This window comes from Hylobates moloch, unplaced genomic scaffold (genome assembly GCF_009828535.3).
Source record: "Hylobates moloch isolate HMO894 unplaced genomic scaffold, HMol_V3 SCAFFOLD_2, whole genome shotgun sequence".
In the NCBI taxonomy this organism is placed as follows: Eukaryota; Metazoa; Chordata; class Mammalia; order Primates; family Hylobatidae; genus Hylobates; species Hylobates moloch.
In genome coordinates this window covers 131,870,707-131,883,068 of record NW_026652277.1, presented here as the reverse complement: position 1 = coordinate 131,883,068, position 12,362 = coordinate 131,870,707, and the positions used below count along the sequence as shown (strand labels likewise).

At 38.7% G+C, this 12,362-nt stretch overlaps 1 protein-coding gene and 1 pseudogene across 1 annotated transcript in view; both read left to right on the top strand.

Moving 5' to 3' along the window:
* Nucleotides 1-12,362, top strand: part of HS3ST5 (heparan sulfate-glucosamine 3-sulfotransferase 5) — a 295,400-nt gene that overhangs the window by 262,693 nt on the left and 20,345 nt on the right. The window lies entirely within an intron of this gene.
* On the top strand, nucleotides 3,476-4,097 carry LOC116471159 (small ribosomal subunit protein uS2-like; annotated as a pseudogene).

Genomic DNA, 12,362 nt, shown 5'->3' with positions numbered 1-12,362 from the left:
AGTAGAGATTACAGCCAGATGTGAATTACAGCACAAAATTCAGGTGCTGGGATTTCATGCTGTAGGCTAGCACATCCCAGTAGAGTATAATACAAGCCACAAATGCAAACCACATATGTAATTTACAATTTTAGAGGCCTCATTAGAAAAAGTAAAAAGAAACGGAAAATTAATTTTAGTGATAAATTTTCTTTACCCAATATAGGCATCGCAACATAAAATCAATATATTTGACATTCTTTTTTTCATACTATGTCTTTGAAATCCAGTGAACATTTAACATTTTTGGTACATCTCAAGCTGTTCTCATGGCTAGGGGCTAGTGACTACCATATTAGACCATGCAGTTCCAGGCTATGGAAAGTTATTATGGGGTTTCAGAGGGAGAGTGGATTAGTAAAAGCAACTTTTAGGCAGCTGAACGAGGCTTTTGTATGTAGATGTGTATCAGATTGGGAGGATGTTATACTACAGGACAGAGAGATGAACCTGTTGAAATTATCTGGTTTTGAAGCGTGGTGGTTGACTCACAGGTTATGAAAACTTGGGAGAAACACTGAGGCTACACAATCCAATTAAAGAGAAAGTAGTGAGCAATATGCTGACTCATACATTTAAAAAAATAGAACTATTCTTTTGCATAGAACTATTTTTTGCACCTGATTATTTTGTTTATCTCACTGGGCCTGAGCCACATTAGGTTCACTCAATTCCACAAACAAGGATCAAACATCTAATAATGAACTGCACCAGGCTTTGGGGATTCATAGATGTACAGGCCATTGTTCTTAATGTCAGTAACTTAATGTCATGGCAATTACACAATAGAGGGCAACAGCTATTTTGAAGCCCTCTATTGTGTATTTGGAAACACAAAATAGGAACTATCCAATTCTGCCTGGAAGAATCAAGAAACGGGGCAAGTGACGCCTGAGCTGAATATTGAATGATAACTACAATTTCTACAGGTGGAAATGGAAGAACGGGCATCATGCAGGGAAGGAAGAATAAGCTGGAAATTTGGAAAGTACCTGGCATGTCTGGGCAACAATAAATATCTTCCCAATTTAGGGTCTGTGTGGACATTTGTCAGAAATGAAGCTAGAAAGGCAATTAAGGGTGAATTGGAGGAAGAGGGAGGTCAACATGCAGCTAAATGCAAAGTGGCTCCACTTTGCCACAGAGACCTAGAGCCTCATCAAGGAAAGAGGGCACTTCCAGAGCCCACAGGTGAGCACTGGAGAACATGGCTTTAACCTGAGAAAAGACAGAGAGGAGTCAGCTTCTGTGAGAGTAATGTGAAGACAATGGTTTACAGATTACAACCCAGAACACTGACTTGGTGTCAGATATAATGATCTGCCTTTTCACCGAAAAGTATTTGACATTTCACTAAATTGACCTTTGCTTGCCAATAGCAAACTCAATTGCATTATCCTCTCTGTTCAAAGTTTAATAGTATAGTCATAGGCACAATGTATCTCTTGAAGGTGAGCTTTTGTTGTTTGGCATTCTGTGTTCCCCAAACAAAAAGCTTCAAGTAAAAATCACTAGTTTTGTTTTTTCTTAAAGCTACAGGTGATGTAGAAATATGCCTGCATTAGTTTTCTATTGCTGCATAACAAATGCCCACCACCATGGAAACTTAACACGCATTTATTAGCATATAGTTCTTTAGGTCAGAAATCCAGGTAGGCTCAACTGGATTCTCTGCTGAGCATCTCACAAGGCTGAAATCAAGCTGTCTGGTGGATTGTGCTCTTATCTGGAGATGACTCTCGGGAAGAATCTGCTTCCAAGTTCATTCTTGTGGTTGGCAGAATCCAGTTCCTTGTGGTTATAGGAATGAGGTCCTAGTTTTCTTGCTGGCTATTGACTAGGGGTCACAACTCCTAGAGGCTGCTTTCCAAATCCTTGCATCTTCAAACTAGCAACGCTATGTCAATCCTTCTCTTGCTTGGAAACTAATCACTCCTGCTACTTGCTAGAGAAAATACTCTGCTGTTAAAGGGCTTATCTGATTAAATTAGACCCACCTGAGTGATCTCCCGATCTTCAGTTCAGCTGATTAGTAACATTAATTACAATCCGCAAAACCTTTTGCCTTGGAAATGTACCACAATCATAGTAGTAACACCAAGACAAAGGTTATGGGAGCCATGTGCAATTCCACACTCCCTTTAATAGCATGTCAGAGTACCTTTCAGATAGAACCGTTTTTTTTTTTCCTGTAAACTGAAAGAAGCATTTGTTGCTAAAAATGAAACAAAAACAAAAAAAAAATCTTTGAATGTCCATAAAAGAACAGATATAGAAGTTTTTCCTCTAAGTGGCTGATTAAATGGGGGGGCAATAAATGTATATGAATTTAAGAGAAAGTGAATAAAATAAAAGCAATTTTTATTTCTGATAGTATGGTAGAATAGGTACCCTATATCATCTATATCACCCTCACTGTTGAAATAACTACAATATATGATGAAATAGCTAAAATATATGTCTAAATCTATAAATATAAAACTATATCTATGAGGCTGCTCGAAAGTAAGGAGGGAACAGATCCCTAACACAAAATAAATTCAGAACACCTGATTGGTAAGCAAGTTCCCAGGTGGCTATTGCTGTGAGAATGTTTGCTAAACCCTAGAATTCTTTGGCTTCCATTCTGATGGTTTTGTGGGACCAGCTGTGAGATATAGCCTAGGTCTTGGTCAGTGCAGGGAATCTAACAGGAGGCATTCATAAAAACTGTATGCTAGAGAGCTATACTACCAATGTAAGAATGAATTTGCAACAAACTCTGATATTTCACAAGCAAATTGATTTTGGCATAGTGTGAGAGGATGGAATTCTCTGAGGATTCATAATCCCAAATTGGTCTTTGCTTGAGTTTGGGTTCTGATTCATCCTGCATGTGTGGTCCATAAAACCTCAAGCATGATCCCAGACGACCATGTCCTCAGGTGACTAGCAGAAAAAAATGTATAACTTCTTCGAAAGAACTCAACATCAGCCTAGGATTCAAGATACCGCAAAAAAAGTTTCTTATAAAATGAACAGTCAAGAGTGAAGTATCACGAAACAGTAAAAGAAGTAAGGCACTGTGAGTAAAACGACAGACCACAAAATCCTCATATAATAGAATTTTTGACATGGAATATAAAACAGTTATGTTTAAAGAAATTTTCTCACTTTGGGAGGCCAAGGCAGGCAAATCAGGAGATTGAGGCCATCCTGGCCAACATGGTGAAACCCTGTCTCTACTAAAATACAAAAAATTAGCCAGGGGTGGTGGTGCACACCTGTAGTCCCAGCTACTTAGGAGGCTGAGGCAGGGGAATCGCTTGAACCCGGGAGGCAGAGGTTGCAGCGAGCTGAGATCACGCCACTGAACTCCAGCCTGGCGACAGAGGGAGACTCTGTCTCAAAAAAGAAAAATAAAAAGAAAACAGAAATTTTCTAAGAGTTTGAAAATATGCTGAAGTTTGCTGCTGCCACTGGAGCCACTCCAAGTGCTGGCCTCTTCACACCTGGAACCTTCAATAACCACATCCAGGCAGCCTTCCAGGAGCCATGGCTTCTTGTGGTTACTGACCCCAGGGCTGACCATCAGCCTCTCATGAAGGCATCTTATGTTAACCTACCTAGCATTGCTCTGTAACGACTCTCCTCTGCACTACGTGGACATTACCATCCCATGCAACAAGGGAGCTCAGTCAGCGGGTTTGATGTGGTGGACGCCGGCTCGGGAAGTTCTGCACATGCGTGGCACCATTTCCCGTGAACACCCGCGGGAGGTCATGCCTAATCTCTACTTCTACAGAGATCCTGAAGAGATTGAAAAAGAAGAGCAGCCTGCTGCTGAAAATGCTGCGACCAAGGAGGAATTTCAGGGTGAATGGACTGCTTCAGCTCTTGAGTTCACTGCTACTCAGCCTGAGGTTGCAGACTGGTCTGAAGGTGTGCAGGTGCCCTCTGTGCCTATTCAGCAGTTCCCTACTGAAAACTGGAGTGCTCAGCCTGCCACGGAAGACTGGTCTGCAGCTCCCATTGCTCAGGCAACTGAATGGGTAGGAGCAACCACTGAATGGTCTTAAGCTGTTCTTGGATGGGCTCTTAAGCAACACGGAAATAAGGTTGATGGGAAATAAACATCAGTTTCTAAAAAAAAAAAAAAAGAAGAAGAAAAAGAAAAGAAAATATGATCAGGGAATCTGAGACCATAAAAAAAGACCAAGTGTTTGTACAATATAAGATTCTGCAAAGTAATATATAATAATTAAAAATTATAATGAAATGGATAATACCATTCAACATGTTAGATATAACGAAGATAGTGAACTGGCAGATCAATCCTAAGAAACAAACTAGAATGCAGTCCAGAGAGATGAAAAGATAGAAAACATGAAACATAGGTCATTACAGAAGCTAGTGTAAGAAGGTTTAGCATACATCTAATCAGAGTTTCAGGCAGAGATAAGAGAGATAATGGAGAAGAGGAATACTCAATGGGGTAATAAGGATTTCCCCAAATTTTTAAAAGATACCAATCTTAGAAATGGGAAACCTAGTGGATCCCAAACAAGATAAATGAAAAGATTTCTACACCAAGACATATTAAAGAAAAACTATAGAACACCAAAGTAAAAGAGAAGTTCTTAAAAGTGGAAAAAGTGAAAAGAGAGATTGCTTTCAAAGTACGAATAGGTAGCCTGATTATAAACTGCCTGTTTGAGATGTAAATCTTCTACCACCCAGAACTGTCTCCTTAATGACCTGGAGCTGTGTCTTTGACCTCAAAGGAGGTAGCGTGAGTTCCACCCATCCCCACTCCCCACTCCCCCACTCCCATCCCGTCTCCTGTCTTCTTACCTCCCTCTTGTTCTTTTGCCTCCCAGGCTCCTTGGGAGGGTAAGGGAAGAATTTTGATAGGTGCTTACCCAATTTGTAAAACTGTCTCCTGTCCTGGAGGTACGAAGTTTGTTTCTTCTCCATATAAGTGCCAATTAATAAACCAGATGGCCTGATTACATTGACCAAGCCCCTTCTTGTTTTTTGTAATTTTCCACTTCCCTGACTCTGTTGGACCTGCCATTCGTTTCTCCCTCCCTGTTTCATCAGTCTCTTCTTTAAACCACCATCATCTCTACACAATTGGAGTTGGGCTCAGTTTTATACTTGTTATAAATAAAGTTTTGGTGCCGCAAAAGAAATAGCACTTGAATATGAAATCTTCTTTTTAATTCTCAGCAAGGCAATGTACTTCTATAGAAGGGTGCGCCCTTACAGATGGAGCAATGGTGAGTGCACCCTTGGACAAGGGAGGGGAAGGGGTTCTTATCCCTGACACACGTGGCCCCCACTGCTGTGTTGTTCCCCTGTTGGCTAGGGTTAGACCACACAGGCTAAACTAATTCTGATTGGCTAATTTAAAGAGAATGACGGGGTAAGTGAGGTTTGGCAGGAAAAATGGTTATGACAGAGCAGGTAATCAGAATGAGTCAGGGTGGAGCAGGTAATCGAAAAAGGTTGCTTTACAAGGAAGTTAAGTTTAAAAGTAGAAGGCAAAGAATTGAACATACTGACATATTGATTATTTGAAGAGAAATTTATTACTCATATCTAACATTCTGAAGTCTCTCTCCACTACTGCAGTAGTATTACTGAATAGAAGCTGTCTTTACCACCTTTAACTAGAGTCTGGCTTTGTTTTCTTTAATACTGCTCAATAAATGACAACTTTATTCTGATATCTCAATACATTTCCCTGGTCCCCATGAAGGTGTTTTGCCTCCTGGATGCTGACTCTTCTTTACAAGTTTTGTGTCTTATATTTTGGAGGCAATTACTAACCTAAGAGGTCTTTACTGAACACTAAATATCTTAAAATCCAGTTAAGAAAAAGAGAGTAAGATTAATTTTTTGAGGAGAAAATTTTAGTACCTTAACTCTTTCAAAAACAGCTTCAACTCACTAGTAGTCTCAACAGCTGATCATTAGGATGATATTTCAAGAATTAGTTCATCCTAATGAAGAAAACAGCTCAAAGAAAGAAGTCCTACATATTTTTGCCTTTGGGAATGAGAAGAAATTAAGGAAAATATTTCTGTATTTGGTTTGAAATGTCACAATTTTTGTTTGCTGAATGGAAGGAAATTCTACTTCTAGCAGAAGGAAAATGAAAGAGCTGAGATGCAAGAAGGAATAGTGTGACAGAAATTAGATTAGTGGTTGCCAAGGGCTGGGAAGGAAAAATGGAGAAATGGGGTAGACTGCTAAAGGGTACAGTGTTTTTTGGGGGGTGATGAAAACGTAAATGTAAAGTTAATTATGGTGATGATTGCACAATACTGTGAGTATATTAAAATGTAGGTACACTTTTAAATGGGTGAGTTGCATGTGAATTATATCTCAATAAAGCTGAGACCAATAAAAAAGGAATAGTGAGCGATGGTATTGATAAATGTGGATAAATCTAAAAGAAATATTGTCTAAAACAGCAATAAAAATAATGTCCCATATAGGGAGATTTGGAGAATCAGTCTATAATGAAATTTCTGACTAAAAAATGTACATATTAGTGAGGAGGAGATATTGGAATTGGTGTACTAATTCTACTGTTGTCATTCTCAGAAATTATTCAAGCAACTAGTTTATTTCCTCTTTTGCTAGCTTTGATGAATCTACTATAATCCTTCTCATCCTAGCATGGTATTTTATGAGAGGAAACATTGCTCCATCCAGAGAGAGTGAGAAAGACTATTAACACTTGTTAATTTCAAATTATTTGACACCTCTTTCATTTCTTCTAAGTTCTGTACTTTTACAAAAATTACTTTAGCTCTCTTTTAAAATTTGTGCGTACCTTGTTTTACTGTGCCTCACTTTATTCTGCTTCACAGATACTGCTTTTTTTTTTTTTTTTTTTTTTAATTAAAGATGTGTTGCAACCCTGCATTGAGCAAGTCTACCAGCACCATTTCTCCAAAGGCATGTGCTCATTTCATGTCTCTATGACACATTTGGGTAATTCTCTCAGTATTTTAAACTTTTTCATTATTATATCTGTTATGGTGATCTGTGATCAGTGATCTTTGATGTTACTACTGTAATTGTTTCGGGCACCATAAACTACACCCACATAAGACAGCGGACTTGATCAATAAATATGTGTGCTGTCTGCTCCACCAACCAGCTATTCTTGTCTTTCTTCCTCTCCTCAGGCCTCCCTATTTCCTGAGACACAACAATATTGCAAGAGGACCAGTTAATAGTCCTACAATGGCCTCTAAGTGTTCAAGATAGAGTCACACATCTCTCATTTTATTTTTTATTACTTTTGTTGTAATTTCAACTTTTATTTTAGATTCGGGGGTACATGTGCAAGTTTGTTACCTGGGTGCATTGTACCCTGAGGTCTAGGGTACAAATGGTACCATCACCCAGGTACTGACCATAATACCCAATAGTTAGTTTTTCAATCCTTGCCCCTTCTCTCCCTCCTACCTCTAGTAGTCCGCAGTGTCTGTTGTTCCTATGTTTATGTCCATGGGTGCTCAATGTTTAGCTCCCACTTAAGTGAGACATGCTGTATTTGGTTTTCTATTCCTGCATTCAGTCAGTCAGGATAATGGCCTCCAGCTGCACCCAAATTGCTGCAAAGAACATGATTTCATTTTTTATGGCTGCATACTATTCCATAGTGTATATGCACCACATTTTGTTTATCCAGTCCACCACTGATGGGCACCCAGGTTGATTCCATGTCTTTGCTATTGTGAATAGTGCTGCAATAAACATGTGAGTACACATTTCTTTTGGTAGAACAATTTAATTTCTTTTGGATATGTACTCAGTAATCGGATTGCCGGGTCAAACGGTAGTTCTGTTTTATGTTCTGTGATGTCTCTCACTTTAAATAAAAAGCGTTTAAAACATATGTGTAAATATCACATCTGTTCACAGCATTGTTTATTGAATGTGTTTAAGCTTACTGTTGAGACCTACTGTTTATTTAAAAAGGCTCCTTTCAAAAGATTTACTGTTCATTGACAGTGCACCTAATCACCCAAGGGTCCTGATGGAGATGTACAAGGAGATTAATGTTGCTTTCATGCCTTCTATTACAATATCCATTCTACAGTACATGGATCAAGGAGTAATTTAAACTTTCAGGTCTTATTATTTAAGAAGTACATTGCAGGCTGAGCGCAGTGGCTCATGCCTATAATCCCAGCACTTTGGAAGGCTGAGGCGGGCAGATCACCTGAGGTCGGGAGTTCGAGACCAGCCTGACCAACATGGAGAAACCCTATCTCTACTAAAAGAAACAAAATTAGCCAGGCCTGGTGGCACATGCCTGTAATCCCAGCTATTCAGGAGGCTAAGGCAGGAGAATCGCTTGAACCCAGGAGGTGGAGGTTGCGGTGAGCTGAGATCACACCCTTGCACTCCAGCCTGGGCAACAAGAGCCAAAACTCTGTCTCAAAAAAGAAAAGAAAAGAAAAGAAATATATTTCATAAGGCTATAGCTCCCATTGTGATTCCTCTCATAGATCTAGCAAAGCAAATTGAAAACCTTCTGGAAATTCTAGCTGCTATTAAGAACTTCTGTGATTCATGAAAGGTGGTCAAATTATTGACCTTAACAGATGTTTGGCAGATGTGGATATCAACCCTCATGAATGACTTTGAGAACTTCAAGACTTCAGTGGAGGAAGTAACTGCAGATGTGGTAGAAATAGCAAGAGAATTAGTGGAATCTGAAGATGTGACTGAATTGTTGCAATCTCATGATCAACCTTGAAAGGATGAGGAGTTGCTTCTTATGGCTGAGCAAAGAAAATGGTTTCTTGAAATGGAATTTACTCCTGGTGAAGATGCTGTGAACATTGTTGAGATGACAACAGTGGGTTTAGAATATTACATAAACTTCATTGATAAAGTAGAGACACACTTTGAGAGGACACACTCCAGTTTTGAAATAAATTCTACTGTGGTTAAAATGCTGTCAAACAATAGTGCATCCCACCGAAAACTCTTTCATAGAAAGAAGAGTCAATCAATGTGGCAAATCATTGTTGTCTTAATTTAAGAAATTGCCACAGCTACCCCAATTTTGATCAAGCACCACCCTGGTTAGCAGCCATCAATATTGAAGCAAGACCTCCACCAACAAAAAGATTACAACTCACTGAAGGCCCAGTTGATCATTAGCATTTTTTAGCAATACAGTATTTTAAAATTAAGGCACATACATTGTTTTTTAAAACATAATGCTATTATACACTTAATAGACTACAATATAGTGTAAACATAACTTTTATATGCTTGGGAAACCAAATGATCTGTGTGACTCACTTTACTGCAATTTTTGGTTTATTGAAGTGCTCTGAAACCAAATCCACAACATCTCCAAGGTGTGCCTATACTACTCAACGATTAGATTTGCACTAATGAATGCATATCCAGTCCTAGAACCAAATAATGACAAATCTTCATAGAAAGGGGACGAATTTACCCAGCACGAACACTGAAGGTCAATACAGCTAGACTGTATTTTGAACTCTGCTAGTTATAGGTGCTAGGTAGACTGGGGCACCACACCTTAATGAGGTCTTGGCTTCCTCATCTATAGAATGGAGAATAAAATATCTTGCGTCCCTTACATTTTTGTTGTGAAAGTCCAATAAAATGTTTAAACTTGTGCTTTAAAAACTGAAAAGCGCTATACAAATGGATAGTATTTTGAAAACTGTGTGTTTGCTGGGCATGGTGGCTCACGCCTGTAATCCCAGCACTTTGGGAGGCCAAGGCAGGTGGATCACCTGAGGTCAGAAGTTCGAGACCAGCCTGGCCAACATGGTGAAACCCCGTCTCTACTAAAAAAAATACAAAAATTAGCTGGGCGTGGTGGTGCATGCCTGTAGTTCCAGCTACTCATGAGGCTGAGGCAGGAGAATTGCTTGAACCCGGGAGGCGGAGGCTGCAGTGAGCAGAGATCGCGCCAATGCATTCCAGCCTGGGTGACAGAGCAAGACCCTGTTTCACAAAAAAAAAAAAAGAAAAAAAAAGAAAAGGAAAAAGAAAACTGTATGTTTATGTTTCTTAAGTGAACAGTAGGTTATCTGTCTCTAAAGTTTTCAGGAGGTTATACTTACACAAATTTGCTAAAATTTTATATTAAACATGTTAAATTTTTGGATCTAACTTGGTAATTTGAATATGATACATTCATATTTCTGCACAGTCTGCTAATGGTTTAATTCTTCACATAAAATATTTAATGTTAAAAATCAGCATTCATCATCAGTCATTATGAAAGAAATATATGGCATAGTGTTATGGAAATTAAAAAGGAGAAAAAAGTCACTGCAGAGAGAGGATAATGAAAACTACAATGAAATGAAGCTTGATGATAAAAATACCATTATACTTTTAATGTATCTATGGCATTAAAAGCCATTTATATATATATATATGTCTTCGGTCTTCATTAAAAACAAAAACAAAACTTGAGGTAAATAAAATTTAAAATTTGGCTTTCTGTCTGGTAGTGAATACTATCTTTGATTTTAAAATAGATACCTTCAACTGTTAACAGATATGACAAGTAGAACTAATATTACTATAAAACTGATGTTTGCTACATGGAGCAGAGGGAGGAGCTTAATCCAGTTAACTGGAACTCTTTAACTGCAGGAGCCTATATCACTAGAATGATGTTTGGACCATGTATATTAACTTAATTAACTATAATTGTTACCTCTCCAACTCACACTTTTCTATATAAATACAAGATTAAAGAAGGAAGGATTCTGCTTCTGAGCTCCCTAGCAGGTCAAAGTTACTAAACTAACAACTGTTTAATGCAGTGAAAAGAAATTTGGGGGAAGAGTGGATAAACATTAGTTTATCCCTTCTATAAACATTAGTTACCTACACCAGTGAGATACTGGGATTAAGAGTAATTGGGATTCCAGGCCCAAACAAAATTCAGTTCCCATATTTTTTCTTAAGACATCATTCTACTAAATGAGACCCCTGAACAGAAGCAGAATTAACTGGCTCCTTTTAAGTTTGGTAATTATGAATGCAAAATGAGTATCCTCCTGCAGACAGAGCCAGAGGACTACTCAAGCTGATGCAATAACGGGAGCTGTGATAAATAATCTACGCCTGATATGGAAAGCTGAATGGAGGACAGAAATGAAGAACCCATACGAAAATTTGGAATTTGCTCAAAGCTATTCTCACCATAACTCCAAGTAGGATAAGCAGTATTCCACCCTGCAGTTCTGTATAATTTATCAACCTTTTTCCTTTTCATTTCTAACATTGACCCTTCATGGTTAACTGAAGAAACAAAGAGCTAAATAGCTTCCTTAGCCATTTGATAGAGCAATTATGAGCATCCTGACTGATACACTTTCTGCTTAATCTACTAACAAATGGTGTCCATTTTCCTCTTAATCTCTACCCCATCTCCCATTCGACTTGACACATGCACAACACTGTTTTTTGTGCCCTGTTCCTGTGCCTCTCTTCATTTGTTTCTTTCTCATTACAGCGCTCTTATGTAATTATTATTACAGAAGGAAAATGAGTCCTTTATGACAATTTTCCTCAGCTGCCCTTGGTTAATTTTTTCAAAATGTGATTTCTATGGGCTCCCTGACAACAAAGCAAATTGAAAGCTCATCAGTAGAATCTTTCTGAAGATCGGTATCTTTTCTAAGAAATGTTATGTCTTAGGACAAGAGGATTGTTTCTCCCAGTAATAGACAGTATGATGTGGTGCAGCCATCTTTAAAGAGGTCAGGACTGTTTAAAACTGGGGGCAATTAAGACATTAAAAATTAAAACGTACCTCAGGCACAAATTTCCCACCACAATGCAGTTGTCTTTACTTCCTTCTGCATTAATCTCTCATTATAAGAACATTCATTTTTTCCTAGAATAAGAGAATTTGGGGCCCAGAGGGATTGCTGAACTCATCCCTTCTCAGGCCTTTGTTTCTAGGAAAAAACAGAAGATCAGGGGGTTAAGTGGTTTACACAAAGTCACATAGTAGCAGGGTAACATAGTTTGAGCTTCCTGTTTTGTTTTTCCCTTGAAGGGAACATGAAATGGAGAAATAATTTCCTGACCCACAGAAGGAGCAGATGTCCTCAAGCCTCTGCATTTTCTTACCTGTTTGATAGAGATACTGTCCTCTTCAACTCACAGGATTTCCCCCAGTAATCTATTGTGATGAAACCCTTTCTTCTGGGGGCGTGTGTGTGTGTGTGTATCTCACAGCACTACCTTGTGTGGCACATACTCTGCTATGGTTATTGTTCTTAGGACTCTACGGCTTTGTG